Source organism: Grammomys surdaster, unplaced genomic scaffold (genome assembly GCF_004785775.1).
Source record: "Grammomys surdaster isolate TR1022 unplaced genomic scaffold, NIH_TR_1.0 328, whole genome shotgun sequence".
Classification (NCBI taxonomy): Eukaryota; Metazoa; Chordata; class Mammalia; order Rodentia; family Muridae; genus Grammomys; species Grammomys surdaster.
Genome location: NW_021604747.1, coordinates 1542471 through 1570354, shown reverse-complemented (window position 1 = coordinate 1570354; position 27884 = coordinate 1542471). Strand labels below are relative to the sequence as shown.

At 40.1% G+C, this 27884-nt stretch overlaps 1 protein-coding gene and 1 pseudogene across 4 annotated transcripts in view; one reads left to right on the top strand and one right to left on the bottom strand.

Annotated features, from left to right (window-relative positions):
* Znf438 (zinc finger protein 438) overlaps nt 1–27884 on the top strand; it is a 181287-nt gene that overhangs the window by 109270 nt on the left and 44133 nt on the right. For all 4 annotated transcript variants that reach the window (XR_003712771.1, XM_028778196.1, XM_028778197.1 and 1 more), the window contains one exon: nt 11549–11774. The gene's annotated coding sequence lies outside the window, so the exon portion shown is untranslated. The remainder of the gene's footprint in view (nt 1–11548; nt 11775–27884) is intronic.
* Nucleotides 26033–26515, bottom strand: LOC114630112 (annotated as a pseudogene).

The window sequence follows — 27884 nt, the reverse complement described above, 5'->3', positions numbered from 1 at the left end:
TCTCTTCTCTTCTCTTCTCTTCTCTTCTCTTCTCTTCTCTTCTCTTCTCTTCTCTTCTCTTCTCTCTTTTTTTGAGGGAGTGGTGGGGTAGACAGTAGCTCTGACTGCTCTGGAATTTGCTGTGTAAACCAAACTGGCCTTGAACTTGCAGAGATCCACTTGCCTCTTCCTTGAAGGTGCTGGGATTAAAGGGATGTGCCACCATGTTCATTGTTGAGTCAGTATTTCTCACTGGGACTTGGACCTTACCAATTAGATGAGGCTGCTGGTTAGCAAGCCTCAAGGATCTGCCATGCCCACATTCTTCAAGTGTTGCCACTAAAAGCTTATGCTACCACAGCCAGCTTTTTATGCCATGCCGAGGATTGGACTTAGGTTCCTGTAGTATTTGCCAGCTCATTTTTTTTTAACTATGAAAATTTCTATTAAATTATATTATACTGAGATATCTAAATCAATTTTTATGGTGATCCTCTTGAGTATGTTCTGTTCTATAATATATCAGATTTTAATTTTGATTTTTTGAAAGAATGCTTATTATAGCTTAAATTTTAACTATTTAACTTGAAATTGGCTTACAATAAAGAGAATTGACTTAGAAACAGCAGAATTACTATGTAATGTACAAAAAAGATTAAAACATTTTGTTTTCACTAGTTTTGTGAATAACACTGAAGGTGAAGGGATAATATATTGCTGGAGATATATTCTTTGCCAACATAAAAAGAAAAATTGTTCTTAAACCTATAGTTCTCAAAGGGAAGTGGGGTTTCAGTCCTTTAGATAAAGCCCCTTTCTGTGCCCTCTGCAAGATGCTGTCTCCACCAACCATGCAGCCTCATTTCTTACTGGGAAGTGTCTGGGAAGATTTGCCACTGTTGCATCCTTCTACTATGTCTGTGCCCAGCTATAACTTGAGATGCCTATCATTGGCTATTCCCTGGAGGACTGGGAGATCCTTGACATTTGTCAAAGTGTAGTGCCCTTATCTCCTAAGTACCAACAAGCTCTGCATCCTCTGTTTCCTCCACTAATCCAAATAGCCTGCATTTTTTTTTGTTTTGTTTTGTTTTTCGAGGCAGGGTTTCTTTGTGAAGTTCTGGCTGTCCTGGAACTCACTCTGTAGACCAGGCTAGCCTCGAACTCTAGAAATCAGAGATCCACCTGCCTCTGCCTCCCAAGTGCTGGGATTAAAGGCGTGCGCCACCACTGCCTGGCTAGCCTGCATTTTTTTTTTTCAGCAAATCTTGCTTCCTCCAACCCATGACCTGTTTAAGTGCACTCTTTAGTTGTTCGTGACTCTTCCATCCTCCTACATGTGCTCATCGTGGGAAGACATGCTGTTTTCTTCATTCAGCTTCATAGACACAGATAGAGCACGGAGAGCCTTGGACCTTCTTTCCCAAGTGCTCTATGGTAGGAACCAGTACACTCCAGTCCTCAGGAACTAGTAAGATTTATAGCAGGAGAAACTTAAAATCAGTTTACCTACAAGACCTATATATTGGTGATGAAGATTGTTGAAAAATTTCACTGAATTTCTACATGTACCCTTTTTGTGTGGAGACTTTGCAATATACTCCTCAAAACTGGAAGAGGGCATAGTATGTGAGTTCTAAAGCATGTTTTAGGTTCAGGCCTATTCTTTGTAGCTGCCATGTGTGCATAAGCCACAATTAGTTTTAAAAATCCTTTCTGACACTTCACTCCTTATGACTTAGATCACACAGTTGGTGCTATTAATTTTCTTTCATTAAAACTGACTGTTACAGGTTTGAAAACAATTCACAATGAGGTGTTACTTGATGTGCTAGGATGAGTCAATACTCATGGGGGTGCTTCCCCTAGTCTGATTAGAAAGAGAGGGGGTAGTTGAGGAGGAATTTGTGAAGGTGGGACTGGGAGGGGAGGAGGGGCTGAAGGGATGGCTACAATGAAGATGTAAAGTGAATAAATAAACAAAATAATGAAAAAAAAGGAAAATACTTTCGTTACTTTCAATAAGGGACACACAGAAAAACCAGCGGTTCAACATTGACATCTATTGTTGTCTTATGTGTATACATGTCAGTATTATGAATGTATGCCACATATATGTGGTTGCCCATGGAGACCAGAAGATGATATCATATACCCCAAAACTGCAGTTACAGGTGCTTATAAGCTATCTCACACGGATACTGAGAACTAAACTCAGGTCCTCTGGAGGAAGGGAAAGCACTGTTAACCTCTTAGGCTTCTCTCCAGCTTCAGGAGTGTCTCTGTGTCTGTCTGTCTGTCTGTCTCCCCTGCGTGTGTGTGTGTGTGTGTAACACAAAAAATGTTATATTTTGAAAATGATAGGATCTCCCTGTTGCTAACCAAGAGAGTCATGCTTTGGAGAACAGCAGCTGGTGATCATGTGTTGACTACAAGATAATCTCGAAACAAAACTTGGACCTTTCTTTGATCTATAACTTCATATAGTTCAGTGGTTAGTCTTTAAGTTACATCAATGTATATGTTGTTGGAGAAATCTTAGTACTTTTTTAAGTGATAATCTTTTCTATTATAGGATATGAAAATAATCATAAAAAATAGGTCAAGTAAATTTATTTCCTAGTTTGTACCCTTCTGAGGTATTAAAAATAAATGTGTTAAAAAGTAAATCCCAAACTAGATTTTATTACATGTGTATCTTACTATTGGGGGTGGCATAAGTGCTTATTCTAAATACACCAGAGCAAGTTGGGCTTCTTTCCCAGAGTCAACACTAGACTAAGAAGAGCTGACAGTCAGCCATAGAACAAATAAAATGAACATTCTTTTAAAGCATGTGTGGATCATCTCTAGAACAAACTATTAGGTCATATAACAAGTATAAAGAAAGCATTATCACAATACACTATCTGACCACAGTGTGATACAGCTAGCAGTAACAGAAAGAAATTTGGGAATAAAACAGATATGTAGAAATTAAATAGCATTCCCAAATAATTGGGAGGTCAAAGAAGAAAATGTCACAGGTAAACTAGTAAATATTATAAAGTTAAATTAACCTAAAACCTGATATACCAAAGCTTGTTACAGGATATAGTTAGGAAAAGGCAATTTTAGAGACATTTGTTAGCAATAATGGGGCAGAGATGAGATGTGCAGCTCCATTCTTGTCACCATGCTACCTGAAGTTTTTGTAAGTGGATCTAACTGCCACTGCTGACCTGTGAATTGAACTGCTGATTCCCAGATAACACAGATGGGAATTGTTCCAAAGAGCCTTTCTAAACAGGTCCACTTCCCCTGCCCTCCAGTCCTTTCTTTTCCACTACCTCTGGTAGGTGATAGGCTGAAAGGAAGGTTAAATCATTTAAGCATCATTAAAAGTAGACTTTGAAAAACTTAAAGTTACAGTGTATAGATGTCAGAAGACAACCTCAGGTGTTGATTTTCACCTCCTTCCTTGTTTGAAATAGTGTGTTTCTGTTCACCTCTGGACATTCCAGAATTGTGGGCTCACAGGCTCTGAGGATTTTCCTATCTGCCTTCTGTGTCATCATCATCCAAGCATTAGGATTACAGATGCACACACCACTTCATCTGGGGAACCAAATGTTAACAAGCCATCACCTCAAGTTCCCTAAATTCGGGTTTTTAAATGATATCAAATTAAACTTAACTTCCACCTTAACAACCTAGAAAAATAATACCACCTATACAAGTAATAGGAAGAAAATAATGAACAATATAATTAAAATAATGTTAAATCACAAATGGGGTATGATAGTGTACACTTTTAATTTCAGCACTCAAAAGACAGATCTCTGTTCATGGTCAGCCTAGTATACATGGCAAATTCTAAGCCAACCTAGGGCTACATAATGAGATTTTGTCAGGAGCAGCAGTAGCAGCAGTAGTAATAGTAGTGCATAATAACATAACTCATAATGAAACCTTGTCTCAAAAAATAATAATAACAGCACAAAGTAGATAATGAAAACTAACAAACAAAATCAGTGAATGGAAAAGTTGGTTTATTAAAGAACATTTGACAAAAATTAATGAACCTTTAGCTAGACCACAGAGATGAAAGTGAACAGTCCAAATACTAAAGTCAACAGTGAAAACAGAACCTCATGTTACAGAGATGTAAAGGCTTATAAAGGAATACTAACAACAAATATATTCTGCTGCTCACTTAGATAAGGTAGTTCCTAAACTACAAAATATGCCAAAACTTATTCAAGAAGAATTAAAAATGTGAACCTTTAACATGTAAAACAGTTGATTCTCCCATACACTACTCCTCCAATCCTCCCCCATTCCCCAACCCTCCCCCAACTCTGCCCCATTCCCCCCTCCATCTCTCAGGCTCAGATGGCTGCACTGATGTGTTCAATTAAAAATTTAAAGAAGAATTAACAGTAGTTCATGATTTCTAAAATGAGTAGAATAGAAGACCATGCTTCTCAGATTATTCTGTGAGGCTCTGTATCACTTAAAAAAAAAAAAACTAAACAAATACCCCTGTGGATATAGATGCAAAAGTATTCAACAGAATACTAGTATATTAAATGAAGTAACTAAAAGAATTGTAAATTAGTTCCAGGTGGGTTAATCTCAGGAATGCAAGGTTGACTCAACATTTAAAAATTCAAGGAACATAGTATATCACATATATGTTTTTAAAAGCCATATGTCATCTTAATAGACATGTAGAGTGCATTTATCCTCTTGTGGTAAGAAAGAACAAAGAGCAGAAGAGAACTTCTTACCCTAATGAAGACCATCTATGAAAAACTGTCAGCAGGTATACTTTGTGGTGGAAGACTAAAATACTTTCCTGTCAGCATTAGGAAGAGTACTAGTATTTGTTCTGTTTCTGCCTTATTCAGTATTGTTCTGAAGGTTCTTTCTAACCAGTTCAAATAGACAAAGAAGTTTCAATTTGTATATCACAAGATTTTGTTTGTAAGATTTCTTAAGAAACATGTTAAGAAAAAAAAGTGCTTATACTAAATAAAAATTTCAAGGCTGAAAGACACAAAATCTTTATAAATTTCTATTGTATTTTTATGTATTAGCCGTGAGTAATCTGAAAATAACATTAGTAAAGGAACATTAATAATAGCATCAAAACAAGAATAAATTTAACAAAAGTTCAACATTTGTAACACCAAATACTAAAGTAATTTGGGAGCTAAAGACGTAAATAAGGAAAGACATTCCATGTTCTTTTTTTTTTAATTTTTTATTGGATATTATATTTATTTACAATACAGATGTCATCCTCTTTAGCCATTTTCCCTCTCTAGAAACCCCTATCCCATCCGCCTCCTCCTTTATGCTTTTATACCATTTTAATTCCATGCATGTATTAAGGTCAGTTCTAGGTTGAGGGTCTAGCAATACAATAGATGCAAATAGTCAAGAAACAAGCAAGATGATAAACACAAATAGTCAAGGAAAAAGCAAGTCATTAAACCCAATTATGTGAACACTCCCGTGATCACTATTTCTAAGGGCTTAACAGGATGACCAAAGTATCTGAGCCTATTTCCCTGTTCTAGGGCAAGATCATTTTCATGTCTGAAGCCTACTTCCTTGTTCTAGCCTAAAATTTAGATTCCTGTCTGAAATTACTTCTTTAAGGAACCATCTTGAGTGAGTGTCAAGCCAAATACCATTGGATTCATGTTAGTTCTAAGATTTACGGTGGTAGTCATTATAATTAGGAAGGAGCTTAATGAAACTTGTACTGTATTTGGCATAATTCTAACACTTCTCAGCATGTATCAATGATACATAGGGAGCTTATGAATTTTAAGAATGCTGCTCTACTGAACATTGATGTGGTAGATACTGCAGATAAAATTACCCATGGCCTGAGGCCAGTATTTCTATTTTGGTCAAGCTTCAGAAATGGCATATATAGCTTAATCACACTAGCCCTTTTTTGTCCTGCAAATACTTTTATTCCTGCCCATTGTGTTTAAGTTTTTCTTTAAAAACATCAACATGTTGGCAGCCAAGTACATGGCTTGAATCTGAAAATGGACCCCCAGAGTTATTAAATTAAGAGGCTGGCAAGCCAAAGATGGGTAAGATTCTGCACAGAGCCTTACCAACCTAAGACAGAAGTGCATTGCCTTTGATAATGCACATTCCATGATGGGTAAGGAAGTCATTCTTGTCAGAAAGACCTAAGACAGGCTGAGTCTCGTTAATGAAATAAAAAAGGAGGAGAGGAAGAGAGCCTCTGGGGCTGCTTGGCAAGAATCTGAAATGGGCCAAAGACAAGGAAATGGACTGCTTGGCAAGAATATGACATTGGCCAAGGACAAGGAAGTAGGTTTCAGGCAGGAATCGGACATTAGGCTAGAACAAAGAAGCTATTTCAGGTAGGAAACTAAATCTTAGGCTAGAACAAAGAAGTAATTTCAGGCAGGAATCTAGATATTGGGCTAGAAAATTCCAAGTTCTTAAGCTGGGAAACTTAACACTGTTAGCACAACAGTACTGCACATACTAAGCTACATATTCAAAGTAAGCTCCATTTGATCAAAACTTCCTCATACACATGTATTAATCCGATCTTTGGGATTTAGAGTCAGCAAAGTTTTCTTGTGGTGGAGAAAATTGGTTCATCCTTCTTAGTGTCATGACTTAAATTACAAACAGTAATAAAGAAGGCAGCATAGTACTGCAATAAAGATAGACTAATGCATAGTATAGAATACACCCTGACATTCTGCTGTGCTGTGTTTTAAGTGTCCAGAAAAATCTATAAGGGTAGGGTAGCTTTCAACCAGTGCTCCTAGAACAACAAACAAAACAAAAGGAACTCCTGCTGTACATATAGAAGTTACCTAAAGATGTGAAGATAAGAGGTAAACAATATGAAAAACTCTCAGAAGAAACCAGGTGTTGATGTCTTTATAACTTTGAGTTATACAAAATAATTTATCAGATTGATACTCAAAGCATGAGCAAAAAACTAAATGTTTGTAAGTTGGGTTTCACCAAAATTGAAAACTTTCAAGGCTAAAATGACAAGCCAGTGTATGGAAGAGCTACTTGCAAATCATATTGCTGGTAAAAGGCTCATATCCAGACTTATTGAAGAACTTTTACAACTCAACAATAATAAAAAAAAAATTAAATATGGATACATACATATACATTTTTTTAGATTCACAAGTTGCCAGCAAGAACATGAAAAGACACTTGATGTCACTAGTCATTCAGAATAGTCACAGTGAGATACCATGTGGTAAAGAGGAAATTAGAAACAGGTATTTTTGGGAATGTGTAGCACCTGGAAATGTCTGTTGTTAACGATAGCTGTTCAACACAAAGGCATGTGAGCTCCACTCTCCTAAAGCTTCTCTGTTAGTTACTAGGCAGTATGTAAGTAAAATCACAATAATGTAGGAAAACGATACAGAATTTGCTGGATATACGAAAAGGGCTCTCTGAACCAATCTGGGTCTGCACAGATATGAGATTATTTTGCCTTGAGACCTTTTTTTATGGTTTGAATCTTAAGTGCTTCCTAGTCTCATGTACTGAGGTTTGTTGGCCAGTCTGTAGCACTATTGAGAGGTAGGAGAACCTTTTGGAGTCTAGTAGAAGGAAGTTAGTTTGTTGTGAAGAATGTTGGGGCTCCCACCCCTTCTTGTCTGTCTCTCCATTTGCTTCCCAGCCAGCATTAGGAGAGCACCCTCCTCTGCTTTTCTTCCTGTCACGAAATGGACTTCTTCACTACAGGCTCATCCTGACCTGGCTAAACATCATCTGAAACCTTGAGACTGTGAATAAAGTAAATCCTCCATTAAGGTGGCTGCCTTGGGCGTTTTGTCATTACAAGGAGTACAACATATATAAAAACTCTACTGAGACAGCACTGTCATACTCAGGAAACGGGGGAAGGCTGGTACCTGGGGTGCAGAGCTGAGAAAGGAGTATAGGCTGAAGTGAGTCAGGAGCATACCAGGAAAACCCAGAGAAGACTAAGAGTGTCCAGTTTTCTCATCAAATGATGCAACTTGTGCCAGGAGGGCCTCAATGGAGAAGAGAAAACATGGACATCAGAGGGGCTTTTAGGAGACAGAACCAATACAATTTGAAGAACTTCAAGACCGGGAAGGGGAGGGAGAGTGAGGCACAGCTCCCAGATGTGGGCTTTTGAAAATGAAAATGTTGGAGTAAGTTAGAAAATTTTCCTTGCAATACTCATTGTTTGAACCACCTCAGGAAACATGGCTGCTTTCCTTCTTCTGAGAAATATCATTTTCTTACTGTGCTAGTCACACATAGAGAATTGTGCAGTTTACTGAGAGCAAGGATTATTGGAAAAGTACAAATTTAAGGAAATTTGGCAAGTAGGTTTTATAATGTTGGCCAGATTAATTTTGCTCTGAGTCCTGTCCTGGTAAGAACCTCAGTGTCTTATGTCCGTCGCCCAGTGCTGTGGAGATCATCTGTCATGTAAGTTTCCTCATGTTTCTGTAAGTAATGAAGGCAGACTGAAGTAATTGTCTGGCACATAGCTGCCTTCCACTGACAGCTCTTTGGAATAATTTCACTTTTAGCCATTTCTTATTTCCTTAGCCAGCCAAAGTCCTCAAATATCAAGTTCTTCACTGTTTTTATTCTGAAGTTATTTGGAAGTTACAGTCTTTCATTATAACTTCTAAAAGCCACTTTTGCAATTTAACACTATGCTGAAATAAATTTTAAGTATTTAAGTAATTTTAATAACCGCAACTTTTTTCAAATGCCCATTAAAGAATCCATTATTCTGCACATTGTTGGATTTGGGACAGCAGTCTTCAGAGCCAACAAAGTGGTAGAATTGAGAACATCATGCACATCAGCAGTTAGGTTCACTGATGCTGTGGCTGTGAACAGCCTTATTGCTAGCATACCAGTAAGGGACAAATACTGTAGGCGTGTAAATGCTCTCTACACACAGCAACGCTGGAAGGAAATTTAAATAAGAAAGCTCAGAAATCATTTAGAGACAGCAGAAATGACCTGCCTCTTTGTTACCCTTTTCCTAGGACATTTTCTCCAACATTTACTCCAGTGATTAGCACACAGGAAGGAATAGGGCGGGCCTTGGTGCCCAGTCTTTCCTTGAGAATACTAATCATCTCTATCTGACCCCTTCAGGTTCTGTTACTGTCCAGAAAGTCTCAGTAAAGCTTAGCTGTGTATTATTAAACATGAAGTGTATCACATCGTTTAATCTATGGTGCATTCTAATATCTGAAAATTGTCACATGAAATGGAAACTTTAAAAGAAAAGAATAGATGATGAAAACAGTGTACCTGTCAGGACAAAACATGATACCTGTCCATTTACTCACTGTGTGAGCTTAGATTTCTTCATATGTAAAATAGAGATCATAAAAATAATCATCCCATGGCTGTGATGAAGATTAAGCTAACACATGCTGAGATTGCTGCTTGTTACATTTAAGTTCATATTCATGTTATTTTTCTGCTTCAGTTATTACACTGCTTGTATAGCTTACTCCTGCCTGTGCGTGATTATGTAGTTCCCTCCTAGTGGCAGTAGCAGGCTTCCTCCCTTGTGGGCTTGTGGTTAAGATAGCATTAAAGAGGTTGCATAGCTACTAAGTCAGTGGTTCTTAACTTTCCTAGTGCTCTGATTCTTTAATGCAGTTCCATGTTGCGGTGACTTCCAATCATAAAATTATTTCACTGCTACTTCATAACTGTAATTTTATTACTGATATGAATTATGAATATCTTAAATGCAAGATATCTGATATGTGATCCCCAAAAGGGTCACACAGATTGAGAACTTCTGTACTAAGTTGTAGGAATCAGTTGTATGTACTAAGCCATCGACATAGAAAATCACCCTGGAATTCACAGGCTACCTTGGGCCTGGTTTTGTGAGGCTTGCAGACTAAGAATATGAAGTTGTTTGTTTGGGTTTTATGTTTCTTTCTCTTTTTTTTTTTCTTTTTCTCTTCAGACAGCTTTTAAATATGTCTCCCTGACTAACTTAGAATGTTTTGTATAGGCTAGGCTGACCTGAAACTCAGAATTTTACATTTCTACTTTATTAGGGTAGGAAGAATCCTAAAAGACTATCCTGGTACAAAAGAAAATTAGATAATTCAGGTTCAGTGCTCAGAAGAAGTTTTGGGAAATTTTGTAGATACACTTTATGTTGTTTTAGTCACGGAAATTGTGAGGAACAGTAGACCTCGGAGCCACAAAACTGATAATACTTCCTTTCAGACTTTACAGAAGTTTCCCACACTTGCTTTGTGTGGTCATTGATAGTGTTGACTAACTGATGTTTAACCTGCTTTGACAAAAAATGGACACTTGATAAGAAGCCTATTATTTTCATCAGCCATTTTTTTTTGTGATCGTAAAATGTCTATTCTAGTCAAGTGATGGTGATTCACAACTTTAATTGCAGCACTTGGAAATCAGAGGCAGGCAGATCTCTGAGTTTGAGACCAGCCTGATCTATGGAGCTACACAAAGAAACCCTATCTTGGAAAAAAAAATTCTATTCAGTTTTGTCGAGTATGTTTCTATGTGTGGGTATATACACATAAATGTGTTTACCGTGAGGAGTCAGAAGCACTGGATCCCCAACTGTTGGAGTTATATAGGCAGTTATGAGTGGCCAAATGAGGATGCTAAGAATCAAACTTGGTCCTCTACCAAAGCAGCTAGTGCTCTTAAACACTGAGCCATCTCTCTCACCCCAGGAACCTTTTATTTTGTTGTGATTTAGAAAAAGTATAACTTAGCCGGGTGGTGGTGGCGCACACCTTTAATCCCAGCACTTGGGAGGTAGAGGCAGGCGGATTTCTGAGTTCGAGGCCAGCCTGTTCTACAGAGTGAGTTCCAGGACAGCCAGGGCTATACAGAGAAACCCTGTCTTGAAAAGCCAAAAAAGGAAGAAAAGAAAAAGTATAACATTTTATCTTGTTTAAGTTTGTCTTAAAGCTAGAGTACAAGTTCATGGATAAATTAATACAGTTGTACAAAATATAATGAAATTATATTTTCATTAGTGAATGTTAAAATTTGGCTTCCTCTCATTAATTATCAGGAGCAAAAGCTGATGTGTGAGTCTATGTCTGTGTGTTTAAAAAAAAATCTGTGTATATTTGTATCTCTCTGTGTGTTAAAGAAATTCAATAAAGTGGTTTTTTTTAATTTATGATGAGTTTTGAAGCAATCTATCAATAATTTTTTTCAGTAGTAACATGCCTTTAGAGTATAATAGTATATATAGTACTATAATCCTATTTGTTAAAGGGTTTGCCTTTGGGACCCAAGTTTATTTTTAAGTGGCTAGAGGTGGAGGCTTTGGGCAGTGTGCTTAGAAAGCATATACTTTAATTTTGTCATACCAGTCAGTCATTTGGGCAAATAATCTTTGCTTCTGTCCTCATCCTCTGTTTTAACTCTATGGACTTTTTTTGTATTTGTTTGATTATGTAACCTTTATAAGTGGAAGTATTTTGTCCTAGAATATCTGTAAAATATTATATCTCCTTTTGTTTAGGTTTATATGCTTTAAAGACAATTTGCCAAATGTATTTGAAAGATGATTCGCCAAGGCCCTTGAAGTAATGGGATCGAGACAGATGTGTACCCTGCCCATGTAGAGTGTTGAATCTGTTGCAGAAGACAGACATTAAATTCCATCAGTATAAGGATGATCTGTACTGGGAGGCGAGAACTAAGTTGTACAAGAGCAACCTAGCGTCTCAGGACTTCTGCTCATCTGGGTGAGTCCCCATACTTGTCACTTTAGGTTACTTTTCTTTTGACTTTTGTACTGACATTTTAATTAATCTGTTAATAAACAGATTATTTTCAGTTTGGAAAAAGTAGAAAGACAAAAAATTGATGAACTTACATATAATGTCATTTTAATAGAACTACAATCTAAATTTCTCTGATTTTGCATAGTTGATTTTTCTAGAAAAGTATTGAGTATAATAAAATTGTAAAATTAGAATAAAAGCACAAGCCGGGCGGTGGTGGTGCACGCCTTTAATCCCAGCACTCGGGAGGCAGAGGCAGGCGGATTTCTGAGTTCGAGGCCAGCCTGGTCTACAGAGTGAGTTCCAGGACAGCCCGGGCTATACAGAGAAACCCTGTCTCGAAAAACCAAAAAAAAAAAAGAATAAAAGCACAAAAAATTGTAAATACTCAGTTTACTTTACTTGAAAATCAAAATAAGTATTTGCACATGAATAGAAAAGTATCTTGAACTAGCTCTTAGCTTTCTGTCTCTTACAATAGTTACTGACTGTCTTTAGTAAAAAGAAGATGGCTGTACATAGAGTGTTCTTGCACAAATCTGAACACATGTGGTATATGGCAGTCTACTGCCCCTAGGCTACAATCCCATCACGCATGTCACCTAACTGGACACTGCAAACATTTAACACAGTGCCGTGTGCATATCTGCATTTGGAAACAGTACAGGAGACATGAAGGTAGCATATTTATCTAGGGCAGCCACTTGAGTGGAACTTACAGAGATGACCTTAAGGTGTTCCTGGTCAGCAAGAGAATGGAGCATAAGAAGACCTACCCTGAGTGTCTCCTCTGGTTAGTTCTGCTCTATGGAGAAAGCCAATTTACTTTTTAAATTTTATTTCTTACTTTATTTCTTTATTCCAATTAATTTATTAATTTACTGGTACTCTATTACTTCATAAAATGTTTAAGTTTTTTACATGTTATTTATTTCTGGGGACAAAGCTGGCACTTACATGCCATGGCACAGATATAAAAGTCAAAGGACATCTAACAGGAATTGCTTCTCCTTCCGCCATGTGGACCACAGGGACTAGTCTCTAGTCATGAGGCTTAGCTGCAGGCACTTGCTGAGCCATCTCACTGACCTTCTAGAAGTTTAGTCATTTATGAAAACTGTGTAAAGCACAAGGAGATTCATTAATACAGCTAAACAAAACTATTTTAATATTTTTCAATAAGCCTTTTAATTTTGTAAGTCTTTTTACTTAACTTTTGTGTTAAGCTAAGACAAACACCTACACACACACACACACACACACACACACACACACACACACACTAGCCTAGACCTACATAGGATCAAGTTCTTCCAGAGTAGTCTTCTACTTGTACACTCTGTCTCTCTGGAAGGTCTTCAAGGATAATGACATACATAGAGTTGTCACTCCAATGATAACAGTATCTTCTGGGATCTTTCCATAAAGAGCTGGCCAAGAGTTCTGTGAAAGTAACTTTTTTTTTTTTTTTTTTAGTAAGTAGAAGGAATACATTCTGAAATAGCCACAATAACCCAGTAATGTCAAGATTGGCTGTCACTACCAAGTCCTAGACATTGCATGACTATATGTGTTGTCTCTACATGACATGAGCAGATTTCTCTACACCAGCTCTGTATACTGCAGACTTCGTGCTGTGATTTTTCTGGTTGAAAGAACATTTTCAGCTCATGATAGTGATGGAACCTGTGGTGGTTCTTCTGATGGGGTCAAGGATATCTAAGATATTAGTAAGGCAAACTTCTGAGTGTGTCTGTGAGGGATTTCCAGAGACTTACATGTCATGAGTTCTTGACCTCATGTATGATAATTTCTTTATATATCATATAGTGACACTATTGGGAGGAGAGCTACATGGAAATTGGTCACTGGGATTTATCCCTAAGTAGTAATATATCTTGTCCTGCCTCCTTTCTGTATTATTTTCTTCTGTTTTCCGGGACATTATATTGCACACTTCTCAGCTCTACCATCCACTCCCCACAGTGAAACAGTGATACTTTTTGAAACCAGAGCCAATGATTCATCTACCATAATACAGAAGCTTACTGACAGAACTGGCCAAGGGTATGGGCTGCTGTTATCCAAATGCTATCATGTAGGACATGATTATGTGTATTATGTATTTAGACTTGAAAACTAGTAATGCACAGAGAGAGAACATAACACATAGTTGCATATGGTAGAAAGAGAAAAAGAGGAAGCACAGTGAGCCTAAGCCTTGCAAGCCATCTTTAATGCTGACCTAGCATTTCAGCAAATGTGACTGTTTTTCTCTCTCACCTAGTTGGATTAGAGTTTCCCTAGTATCCCACAACCTTCTTAAGATTATTTCATGATGTCTTTCCCTGCCAGTTCTTACTGAGTACTGTTGAAAGTGATAAGTTGTATGTCTGAGATCGACCTTTGAGAGGTTTCCAGAAGTGTATTAAGTGGAAATTGTACTCCCTCTGAAGTATACCTCCAAGCATTCTTCCCCAGTTCCCACTTTATTGTTGTTTCTACTTTTGAAGCTATCTTTTTGTTTTAAAAGGCTTTTCTTAAACTCAGATTAACTTTCCCATCTAGCCAATTCATAGAGAAAAAAAAAAAACAGTGTTTAGTCAATGCATAGTGGCAGTCAATTGAGTTTTACAATGTTGACACTTGAGGTTGGATACTAAAATCAAAAGAGATTCAAACCACTAATTGTATTTACGTTTCAAATTTAGACAGGACTATCACTAGGTAAACCATTTTCTCCATATTTTAGATCCTTAAGCTATAACTCAAATGTTTCAGGAGAAACCTCAAACCATCCTATGGACTCCCTTTTTTCTCCTATTTGCTGCTCCCGCTATGGTGGCGTTTGTGCACACCTGGTATTGGAGAGCACACCTGGTATAGGAATCAGTGGCCTTGCTGCTTTAATCACAAAGAGAATTTGAGGATTCTGATTTTTATGATGGTACAGTTTAGTTGAATTGTTTGAATCTGATGTTGCCCAGAGCCTGCTGTGTGAGTTTATCTGGGTAATAGTAGAATGGGTACTAGGGATTTCATCTGGAGCCTGTAACTGATATTATTTGTTTATTAAAGCACTTTCTCTAACTTGAATCTCCTGTCCACTGCTAACATTACCTTGAAGGTGCCAGCTTTTCTGGTAAGCTCTCTAGAGAAGTGCAGTGATATGTGTCTCAGAAGTAAAGGAACGGGCTGGAGAGAAGGCTCAGCAGTTAAGAGCACTTAGCTCTTAACTGCCCTTCCAGAGGTCCTGAGTTCAATTCTCAGCAACCACTTGGTGGCTCACAACTATCTATAATGGGATCTGATGCCCCCTTCTGATGTGTCTGAAGACAGTGACAATGTACTCACATATATAAAAATAAATAAATCTTAAAAAAAAACAGTAAACAAAACAAAAAGGAAAGAAACCAGATCCAACACAATGACTAGAGAGCCACTGTTGGTAGGCAAGACCTAAAGAGCCCTTAGTTGGTACTTTCTGTTTATAGTTACTACTTTTGAGTTAAATATTTTCCTCAAAAATGCAGAAGTACAGCAATAAACAAAAATTAGCATATGCTATATCAAAAGCCATTCCAGTGTCATTGATGAGTAAGATCAAGCACATTATATTCATATGAAAATGTCACAGTGAAACTTACTTGGATGCAACAGATGGCGCTTTAGTAGAATGCTTGCATGGCGTACATGAAACCTTGAGTTTGATCCCCAGCCCACATAAATCCAGTGTGATGGTGCCTGTATCACCAACACTCAGAAGTTTGAGGGCCTCATCTGCTACATAGTGAGTTTAAGGTCACACTGGGCTATAGGATAGCTGTCCACACACCCCACAAAAAACCAACAAAGTATTGTTTTCTACAATTAATTCATGCTCACAAAAATGATTAACATTGTAAAATTTATTAAGTTTTATTCTTATGTAGACACATATCTATTATAAGTGTGAGACTGTGTAAGGGTATCCTGGTTCATGGTTGGGCATGGGCCTAGAACCCCGAGACTCTACGTGAGAACCGGCAGGAGTTCGGTGCGCCCCCAGAACCCAGGGTCTTGAAAAGCAGTCTAGTCTCCATAAAACTACATTGCTGAGTCACGTAGGCCATTACAGCCCCTCCCAAAGTGCACAGGTAGAGGGTGTGACTAGAGGCCTCAGGCCCTAGGGATTTACATACTAATGAAGGCCAGAGGGTGGAGCAAATTAAGCGTGCCTCCCCAGATCCTCCCCCAGTCCTTCCCCTTTCTCCCTCCCTATATAACTCAAGACTACCCTGAGTTTTACGGGGGTACACCCAGATCCATCTACCATCCGCCATGACAATAAACCTTATAGAACCAAGGACTTCCTCGTGTCATTGGGGCCTGCCACCGCCAATGCCTCCAGCCGCTGGAACCTTAGACCTCCTCGTGTATGTGGGACCCGCCAGTGTGGAAACCCACTGGGATTCCACCACAGCGGCCTTATATTTTTCCCCATATTTGGCGCGCAAAGTGGGGCACAGATACCCACAGACTTCAAGAACCAGGCCGCCCCAGTTTGCTACAGAACGCAGCTGAGCTTCCTGTCCTGCTTGTCCGGTGCTGTGAGGAATCAACTCAGTGAAGATTCCGTGCTTCACCCCTGCTGCAGCTGCTTACTCTCTCACCTGGAGGACCTCTGCATTCCAGACATGAGGACTCACATCTTCAAGCAAGTACAGTAACCAGATCCCTCCCACGGGTGCTGCTAGGGCCTCTTTCTTCTCCCCCCTCCTTTGTTTCTCTCGGCTGTGGGTTGTCCGGTCACATGCCCACGTGCCCCGATCTCAGTCCTTCGGTGGCCTCTCAGCTGTCTGAGAGCCCAAGAGCTTGAGACCAGTCAGTCTCTGGCCAACTTCTGGCCTGGGGATCCCCAATCCAAGAGCTCTGCACCCTGGTGGAACCAGACTGAGAGTTCCCCATTCCCAGTGGGGCCCCTCCGCGCTCTCCAGATTTTACAGAGAATAAACTCAGCCAAGATCCTGTGTGCTCCTGCCATGCTGAGCTACAATCCCAGACTACTGCATCATGGCAGACGCACGGACCCACAATACAACAGAGACTCATTCCTGCATGTGCCCACGCACAGACCTATATCGTTCCCTACAGGTGGTAGAGGATTTGTACAAAGCCAGCTCCAAGAATACCCCCTGCTGGCACCCACCAAGAATCTCTCCATGGAACCGTGAGTAACCCCAGCCTAGTTCACAAGACTAGGCAGGTCTCTCTCTTTCTCTCTCCACGTGTTTCAGACCAGCGTTTTCTCTCTGACTCTTAGCTACCACTAGCTCCTGCCTAGCTCAGAAGTCTAGGTCTATCTCTCTCTCAGTTTCTCCCTCTCCTCCTCGTGTTCTCCAACTCAAGAAGATGGCAGTGATTCCCTAATCTCCGTGCTCTGCCCCTCCCCCAGGGGTCAGCCTTTCGTGCTCTGCCTGCTAGCTTCTCAAGAACACTGGCTCTAAACTGTAGTCCCCAGCGATTTTCCCTCAGGAAATCAGTCTTTCACTGGCTGCCTGCTAGCCTAGTGTAGACTTCCCCCACTCCTCCGCCATTTTCGGCTGGTTACAGGCCAGCCGGTTTGGCCAAAGCAACAGGGCTGGCTCCCTGCTTGCCCCTTTCCCCCCTTTACCTCCTAGGTCATTTGCGGCCAGCTACAGCCAGCTGGCTTGCCTGATAGCAGAGGGTCTGAGACTCTGTCTGCTCCCTTCACCCCTGTGTACCTCACAGTTTCTTTCTCTCAACTAAAAACTGCTTACCTCCTTCGAGCTTCTCCCAGGAGCTGCCAGCTATACTCCAGCTTCCACATGTCTCCCTGCCATGATTCAGTTTTACATAGTCTTTTACTCCTTCTGACTCTCCTATCAAACACCTGTGTTTCTTGCTTTGAGCTTTTCTTCAAGGTTGGCCTTTTTCTTCTCTACATTTAAGAGTCCTAAGAAAAACAAATGGGGAATACCCTTAGGCTCTTTGCTAGAGCACCCAGTCACTACATGGCAGAGCAGGCCTCTCCCCCACTGCTTCTAAACCCACCATTAACCTTTTCTCCCCAACGGGAATACCTGCAACAATGTTCGTGCTTTCCCACCATTAATGCCTTTTCCCCCAACAGGAACACCTAAAACAACAGTGTTCATGCTTCTCAACCCAAAATTTTCTTGCTTTTTGTTTAAACGTTTCTTTTTCTCCCTAACAGGAGCACCTAAAACAACAGTGTTCATTCTTTTCAACCCAAAATTTTTTCACTTTTTGTTTAAATGTCTCCTTTTCTCTCTAACTCATGATATATGTCCAACTGTTTTTTTCAATTCTTAAGGCTTCTTCAAGGTTCGAAAGTCATCTAAATCTACCTCCCCAGGTTAAATCAACATGCTGATCACCATCTTTCAGCTCTTAATTAACAACTAGTTTCCTTTTACAGACAAACTGTTGCTGCCTAGCATATGTTTGTCTTCCTCAGCCATCCAAAACAGACTCAAAGGTGACTTCTAAGACTAAAATTTCCTCAAACACCTTTGCCTTTCTGAGATCTCAACGACACACCATAACTGATCCCAAGTAGCCTAATACTTACTACACACCCTTTGCAGACTTCCCCCTGCTAGGGTGCCACTTCCCTGTTTTGATTATCCTACAGGTGCTCCCACAAGTCCAACAGAGACAATGCCATCTCCTGGAACCTGCCTAGGATGCCATCCTGTCTTCTTGCAGCCATACCGCCTGACTGCAAACTCCAGAGACACATGCTGAGATCCAGAGACACACGCTGAACTCCAGACTTTCCAGCTACAGATGAACTCTTTTGCCAAAGTCAAATAGCTAAGGTTACATGTTAGTAAGGAAAATATAATGTCTATCTAGATTAGTCAGCTATTACTACCCTCAAACTGTGCCGCCTGCATTCAATTGATTCAATGATCCCTTGCCTTCCTACCCCTCCCCAACTCCCCTTACTCTGTGACTTAATTGTGCTAACCCCTCTGGCCTACATAGTGCTTTCTTTTGGCTTCCTCATCCAAAATTTTCACCACAGTGACTCCCCTTTTTAAAAAAGTAAAGGGGAGGAGATGTGGGACTGCGTTAAGGGTATCCTGGTTCATGGCTGGACATGGGCCTAGAACCCCAAGACTGTACGTGAGAACCAGTAGGAGTTCAGCGCACCCCCAGAACCCAGGGTCCTGAAAAGCAGTCTAGTCTCCATAAAACTACATTGTTGAGTCACGTAGGCCATTACAGCCCCTCCCAAAGTGCACAGGTAGAGGGTGTGACTAGAGACCTCAGGCCCTAGGGATTTACATACTAATGAAGGCCAGAGGGTGGAGCAAATTAAGCGTGCCTCCCCAGATGCTCTCCAGATCCTCCCCCAATCCTCCCCCTTTCTCCCTCCCTATATAACTCAAGACTGCCCTGAGTTTTACGGGGGGGTACACCCAGATCCATCTACCATCCGCCATGACAATAAACCTTATAGAACCAAGGACTTCCTCGTGTCATTGGGGTCTGCCACCGCCAAAGCCTTCAGCCACTGGAACCTTAGACCTCCTCGTGTATGTGTGACCCGCCAGCATGGAAACCTACTGGGATTCCACCGCAGCGGCCACATATAAGTACTGCATATTTTATAAATATTCTTTAGTCTCTGTTTTTAATCTCATAATTTCTAGCTCGTGCAGTGTGCTTCCAGAAATTAACATGCTGAATGGTTGCCATCTTGCTTAGTTGTGTGCTTTATTTAGGACCTGTGCATATTCACTACAGGTGCCTTCAATTTTTCCCAATAAGAGAAACACTTAATAGAACTTATTGTCGTAACCATTTTAACTGCACAGTTGAACACTGCCATGTAGATACAGCAAATTCTGTAACTTTGTGTTGTAAGACTAAAATTCCCATAAAACAGCTTCCTTTACCTCCAGAAACCACCATCTGCTTCAGTTTCTATTAACATAACTGCTACCCTAGTTTGTAAACAGATTCTTGCAATACTTGTCTTTTTGTATATGGTCTCAGTGTTTATCCATGTTGTAGTATTACAGTGTTTATTAGAGTTTTCTTCTTTTGTAGGGTTGAATAATATTCTATTGTATGGAAATACTATACTTCATTTACCCAGTTTTTTCTGCTGTCAGGAACAAGTTATTTCACTTCTTGGCTGTTGTGAATGATGAATGAACATGAGTGTACATATTTTCTCTTTGAGATCTTGTTACCTTCTACCAGGACATTTAATTTCTCCACATACTTGCCAGGACTTGTTTTGAGGGTTTTGTTGTTGTTGTTGTTGTTGTTCTAAGTAATAATTATTTTAATGAGTGCAGAGTAATTGTGGCTTTGAATTCTATTTTCCTAGTGATTAGTGATGTTGAAGATCTTTTTAATATGTTTGCTGGCCCTTTATATATTTTTCTGGAGAAATGTCTTTTAAATTCTTTAGCCATGGTTTTTAATTTTTTTAATATTTTGGTTTATTGTAATAATTTCATGTATATGTGCAATGTATCCTGATCATATCCACTTCAAGATTTCCCTCCCACACCCTTAGCAACTTTCTCAACATGTCCCTATCCAATCTTCATGACCTTTTAAACTTTTTACCCATGGAGTCAAATATCCTCTGCCTGCCTGCATATTGGTGTGGGGCTGTCCACCTAAGAGCAACATACTAGCCCCAAAGAAAAAGTACTTTCCTATCCTAAGTAGCCAGTAACTCCTCAGCCAAAGGTGGGACCTCCTGATGCCCTCCCATCCATACTGGAGTGTTGACTGATCTTGTGCAGATAGCCACAACTGCTATGAGTTCATGAGTGTAACAGCCATGTCATGTCCAAAGATTGTAGATCTCAGAATTCTTTTGTATAATCTGTTTTTTTCATATTCTTTGTGCCCCCATCTTCTACAGTATTCCCTCATACTGGGAAGGGGAAATTCAATTGTCCCTTTTAGAGATGCATGTTCCCATGTTGCTTAATCTCAGCAATTTGATCAGCTTTGAGTCTTTGTATTAACCTCTGGTCAAGATTTAGAGGAGCACTGATATTTGGTTTAAGCTCAAATATTTAGAAGACAGTTTTTAACAACATGACCATTTAGCAGACAGTACTAGTAGATTCCCTACTAGGGCCTATGACCAGTCATGGGCATTTGACCAGCTAAACAGTACCAGGCATCAATTCTCTCCTGTGAAGCAAGCATTAGACCAGACAGGAAACAGCTGGTCACCTCTGTAACACTCATACCATTATTGCACCAGTGGGCATATCTTGCCTGTCATATCATTATTGTAACACAGGTCTGCTGTGGCTAAGACTGTTGGTGACTTTTATTTGTAATAGCCTGTATCATGCTTGCTGGTATGATAGTATGAAAGATATCCAGTACGGAGGAAGTTTGAGGTTAGTTACAGCTTGATTTCTGTATTTCTAACAACTTACAATGTGTAATGTTTTCAACAATAGTTATAGTGCCTTTTTCTCATTTTTAAACCTGATTGTTTTTTCTTAGTTTGAATTATATCTTTTAAAATTCTGGATATTAATATCTTATAAACTTATTATTTGATTTAAAATAACTCTTCCTATCAGTTACCTTTTTATAATTGCCTTTGATACACAGAAGTACTTAATTATATATAGTTTTATATCCCAATTGCTGCCACCCCCCACCAACCCTCCCTTCACAGAATCCATTTCCCTTCTCCTCTTATGGGTGGCCCTGGGTCTCTCCCTCTACTCTGGTGTATCAAGTTTCTGCAGTGTTAGATGCATCCTCTCCCACAGAGACCAGACAAGGCAGTCTTGTTGGGAGAACAGATTCTACAGACTGGCAACAGCTTTAGGGACAGCTCCTGCTCTAATAGTTGGGGTACCCACATGGAGACTGAGCTGCACATCTGCTACATATGTGCAGGGGCTATAGTCTGGCCCATGTATGGTCTTCTGTTGGTAGTTTAGCCTCTGAGAGTTCCTAAGGATCCAGGTTAGTTGACTGTGTTGGTCTTCCTTTGGAGATCCTAACCTCTTCGGGGCTTTCAGTCCTTCCCCCAACTCTTCCATAAGAGTTCCCTAACTTCATTTAGTGTTTGGCTGTGGATATCTGCATCCATTTTAGTCAGCTGCTGAGTGGAGCTTCTCAGAGGACAGTTATGCTAGGCTCCTGTCTGCAAGCATAACAATATAATTAATAGCGTCAGGGACTGGTGCTTGCCCATGGGATGGGTCTCAAATTGGGCCAGTTATTGGTTGTCTGTTTCTTCAGACTCTGCTCCATCTTTTTCCCTGTATTTCTTTTATACAGGACAGATTGTAGGTTGAAATTATGGGTGGGTTGGTGTCCTTCTCCTGGCTACAGGAGGTGGCCTCTTCAGGTTCCATATCCATATTGTTTAGTATCTAGGATAAGGTCACTAGCATCAATATCATGACTTTTGCAGGGAAATGGATGCAACTAGAAAATACCATCCCAAGTGAGATAACTTAGATCCAAAAGGACATGCATAGTATGTACTCACTGATAAGTGGATATTAAAGTACAGGATACTCATGATACACTCCACAGACCCAAAGAAGCTAAACTAGAGAAAGCCCAATCAAAGTTGCTTGAATCTCACTTAGAAACGGGAATAAAATAGTCATAGGCAGAGGGAGAGAGGGAAATGGGTGGGAGAAGGGAATGAGGTGGGTCAGGATAAGGTGTGGGAAAAAATGCGTGGCGGTGACCTGCGGAGGGGTAGGGGAAGGGCGCGACAGAGTCCTGGAGGCTTTCCACACTGGTGAGTCCCACAAACACAAGAAAGTCCAATGTTCCAAAGGCTAGAAGCTTTGGCAATGGCAGGCTTCTCCCCCCACCTCCATCCTGTTCAGCCAGGGGAGAGCTGGCTCAAATAGGGGAGGGGGAAGAGGAGGGACTGAGAAAGAATAACTTAATTTAACTAAGAGCCCTGGCCTTTAGGTAACTCATGAATATGGAAATCTCTCAAGGCTGAAGCCTGTTAGTCACTCCCTCTACCTGTAGGTGTGGATGGTGATGCAAACCTCTTTGGGAGGAGCTATTCTGCAAGGCGGAGGTTAATGGAGATGTAGGCTGCGCTAGGAATCTGGAATCCAGGGGTGTGGGGAGATACGTGCCGTCCCTACCCAGGCAATGGTCACCTGTTGGGTCTCCAGCTATCTCAAACCCAGTGCTCTACCGGGGAGACTAAATCATCCCTTCACGGCACTACAGTAAGGTATAGGGAGAAACAGGAGAGAGAGCCAGAGGGCCAAGAGAATGAATGGAAATCTATAGCTGTAGGGGTCTGGGGGTGGGGGTGGAATTTCTGGGAACTCCCAGTGACCTGAGATGGAGGAGGATCCCAAGAGTCAATTTGGGTGACCTTACCTGAGACATAATTTTATATATTTTTATATATTATCTATTTTTATTTTTATTACCTGAGTGTTTGTTGTCATATCTGTTACATTTGGTTTTGATCATTTTATCTTCACTATTTTTCAAAAGTACTAAGAACAAAATATAATGGAACATTTGAACTAGGGATTGATGGAATAGATGGGGGAAGTGTGGCAACGAAATTAAACTAGAGACTGAGAAAAGCTCTCCTGAGAGTCTTCTTTGGATTAGTATCTTTGCGTGTCCCACAATAAACTGATTTGGAAATCCTTACAAGGACGTGGACCCTTGCTGCCTTCCACAATCTTCTCACCTTTCCATGAGCTTGTGTCCATATTAAGTTAAAATTTCCAAAAAAGATATTTGAGATCTTATTCTGAAGTTAGCTTTCAATTTTAGACAAATAAAAGGTGTTTTTAAAGTACTTAACATTATCTCAACTTATGATTGCATCTGATCAGCAACAGGACCATTGACACTGGTTGCTAATTAGTGGTTTCTAAGACCATCATCAGTGAACAATGTGTCTAGAGGCATTTCTACTAAGTTCAGGAAAGTGAACCTGTGTCTTTGTGTTTTAATAGAATTTAAGGAATTTATTTCTTCGCATGGCATTTTTCCTTTTCTTTTTTTAAATTATCTTTAATCTGTTTTTACAATTCAGTTGTTATCCCCCTCCTATTCTGCCCTCTAACAGTTCCTCATCCCATTCCTCCTCCACCAGTCTCCAAGAGGATGGCCCCACCCCTGCCCCAGATACCCACCACATGCCCCCAGGCCTCCACATTCCCTGAGGCCTCAAGTCTCTCAAGGGTTAGGTGTGTCTTCTGTCATTGAGGCCAGACCAGGCAGTCCTCTGCTGTATATGTGTCGGGGTCCTCGGACCAGCTATTGTATGCTGTCTGGTTGGTGGCTCAAAGTCTGAAAGATCTTGGGGGTTCAGGTTAGTTGAGACTGCTGGTCTTCTTATGGGGTCACCCCCCTGAGCTTCTTCAAGCTTTTTCCTAGTTCAGCCACAGGGGTCCCCAACTGTGTGTAAGTATCTGCATCTTTGTTGGGCCTCAAAGAAGGCAGCCATGCTAGGCTGCTGTCTGTAAGCATCCCATACCATCAATAATAGTGTGACATCTTGGAGCCTCACCTTGAGATGGATCCCAATTTGGGCTGATCTGCAGACCTCCTTCCCCTCAGTTTCTTCTCCATTTTTATCCTTGCAGTTCTTTTAGACAGGAACAATTCTGGGTCAGAGTTTTTGACTGTGGAATGACAATCCCATCCCTTACTTGATGCCCTGTCTTTCTACTGGAAGTGGACTCTATAAGATCTCTCTCCCTGTGTTGGGCATTTCATCTAAGGTCGCTCCCTATGAGTCCTGAGAGTTTGTCTCCTCCCAGGTCTCTGGTACTTTCTAGAGGGGATTCCCCACCTCCCACGTCCCACCTCCCAAAGTCGCCAGCCTTCCTTTTTCTGCCTGCATTTTCTTTTCTCTAAATGCAAGTTCATCATTTTTTCCTGATCATTAGTTGTAGCAAGAGGTTGGTAATCTTACTTGCCTAATTTTCCTTCACTGCCTATCAGAGTCATCTTTTACTGGCCTTAGCTCTAATGTCTACCCTTGAGCATTTATAAGCCCATTTTAGTCAGGCTAGCTACATAATTTTAACACTGGAGTATTCATACATAAAACATGTCCTCATGCCAGACAAGGTGGCTTCTTTTCTACCTGAAGCTCAGTAGCAATGCTGATAAGGTGTTAGAAACCTGATCTAGTGGACATCATTGAGTTTACATGTTGCCACTGGTCCATCTTGTCTTGCCAGTATACAAAGCAGCTTGATTCTTAGAAGCTTAGGTATAGGAGCTGGGTAAAAACACTTCACATGCAAGTATGAGGACCTTAGTTTGGATCCCTAGCACTCATATAAAGGTAGGCCCAGTGACATGAGTAAATAATCCCAGCACTCCTATAGCAGGATGTGTGGAGATAGGAGAATGTCTAGAAGACTGTGAGCTAACTACCCTGTCATACACAGTGACAGAGAAGAGATCCCGTCTCAAGCAAAGTGAAGGTAAGGCCTGCATCCAAGGTTGCTCTCTGATCTCCACATACCCACTACATCACATTTTATGCCCACTCACCTCCCATCCCCCCCACACACACATGAAAAGGATATTTAAAAACTCAATCACAGAATGAAGCTATCAGAAAACTAGTGTGTTTCCTTTCTCTCTTAACTTTCTTTTTTTTTAGTATGAAAACATATTTATTATAGAACATTAGGAAAATGACCAAGATGACTGTTGGAAAATACACAAACCCCACACTGCTCTGCATGACAAAGACCTGAAAGCATGCAAATACTCTAAGCTGTAAAGCCATGTCTGTTCCTGACAAATCACTTCTGAAATTTCTCAAGTATTTGAATCCAAAGTGAACATATGAACTGGCTTGACATGATTCAAAGAGTAAAATATAAATATAAGGGCAATTAAACAAAGGCAATGATTAGTTTACAATAGTCAATCCTGGACAGTAACTGGAGAGCAGTGTGTATGCGCCCTGTCTGTGTGTACATACACACAGAATCAGGTCAAAAATGGCAGTGGCCCGTGCCCACATATTTGAAGCCCCCGAAGAATGCCGTAAAAAGGATGTATAACATCCATTCTACATCTGTCTCAAGAACAGCACATTTCCAAAATTATGCATTTCTTTAGAAGGAAACAGTGTTTTAACCAGCACAGACGACAGGAAGATGAGCTCAGACCATGCTGTGCTCAAAGGCATCCACTGTATCTGAGCATCCATTTTAGTCTTGGGGCTTTAAGAACATCTTTTTAGTTTTAATGGCTTTTATATTTCCATTTTCATCTTCGTAATTGGCTCGGCCCCTTTTCTTGGCAAACTTTTTTCAAATTGTTCCCACCAAAGTCTCATATCTTCATGCCATTTCTTCATCTGACACATCGACCTCTGCCGTCTCATCTTCTTCTGCTGCTGCTGTTCTGTTCTTAGAATTCATCTGAAGCATTAACTTCTCAACTTCAGGATTAAACCCTCTGAATGACATCCTTCCGTAGAGAAGATCCTCACACAGGGAGAAGCACTGCTCTTCTATGATGAAGCTCTCTTTCTCCTTTAGCTCCGGTAAATCCAGGTACCAGTGTTCATCGCTGATCATCTTCCGTTCCTCCTCTTCTTGCTGTTTCTTGGTTTCTGAATCCAGGCCCCTTTGCATGAACTTCATGCGCAGTAGGTTCTTGGATAACTTAGTCTTGCGCTCCGACGCCATGTTGGACACACTTTTCAGAGGCTTCTCGCTGCACTGCACTTGCGCACAGTCACTGAACGTGCCCCCTCAACTTTCTATTATGTTTAAATATATAGTAATGATGACTAACAAATCCTTAGCATACAGATGACATCAGGAAGTAGTAATAATTGTCCCTGGGAGGCAGTAATTATGACAGATAAGGCTCTTGATTCAGTATTCCACCCAATGACATGTGAAGGTTTGCCTCTTAAATAAAACTTTGTAACAGATACAACATTTTCTGCAAAGCAAGTCCAGCGGCGCCAAGTTCATTACATCAGACTTTCCAGTTGAGCCTTATGAAAATGAAAATTCTAAGTTTTGTATGTTGGTTTTTGTTCTACTAGGCCTCTGTCAAACCATTTTGCTCTAGACATAAATGAGCTAATCTCATTTGAGAAGATGTGTTCATTAGCAAAATTGTACCAAAATAAATTTCACTAAGGTCATGGTGTTTAATTTAATAGTATTATGATAATAACTACCATAATTAGTTTCAGATTTGCCTTCTTTCCCAAAGGACAAGAATTTTTGTACCATTGGATGTACACTTAAGGCATAAAAATGACAGCAAAATTAATGTCATGGCCTTCAGAGTCTGTTTATGGGTTTTCCTTGCAGGGCCTTAGAGGACTTAGGGAGCATTGTACAGCTAAAATAAACCACTTAGCATGTGCAAGATAAAATTGGGTTAATTGGGTTCACCTGATCCTCAGCTAGGCTACACCTCAGTCAACACAGCATTCTTATTACTCAAGGAAGCATGATTTTTATAATTAGAAAATTACTCCAGAACTACACAAAAAGGCTTAAAGAATACTTTCTTCAAATAAAATATATAATATTTTTTATTCATTTTTTTAATCTGGGTTGTTTTTATTTAGAAAATCACTTTGTCTTTTTATATTCATAACAAGAATGTTCTGGTGCTATCAGGGCAGGCCTCTTGAACACTAATAATATTCCCATTCCTTTCAGGGATGTGAGCATCACACTGTCCTACAACTGCTGTTCTATTGGCATTCTTCTAAGCCTCAGGCTCTGATCCCTGCTTTTCAATTTTTGTCAGGGTTTGTGTATCAACAAAAGAAGTGTTTACACATCCAGCTAAAATCCAGAGAACAGGAAGATTAAAAATGTTGTGTCTGACAGTTCCGTGTATGTATGTAATGTGCTTTGGTCATTATCAACCCCATAATTTCTCTCCCTTTTTTCTCACCTGCTGAAACTCTACTCATAACAAGTCTTCATCCTTCTTTCTTTTGTATATGAAGCACTGAGTTTACTTAGGTTGTTTGCATGAGCATGGGTTGGAAATTATTTACTGGAACATAAAACCCTACCAGTA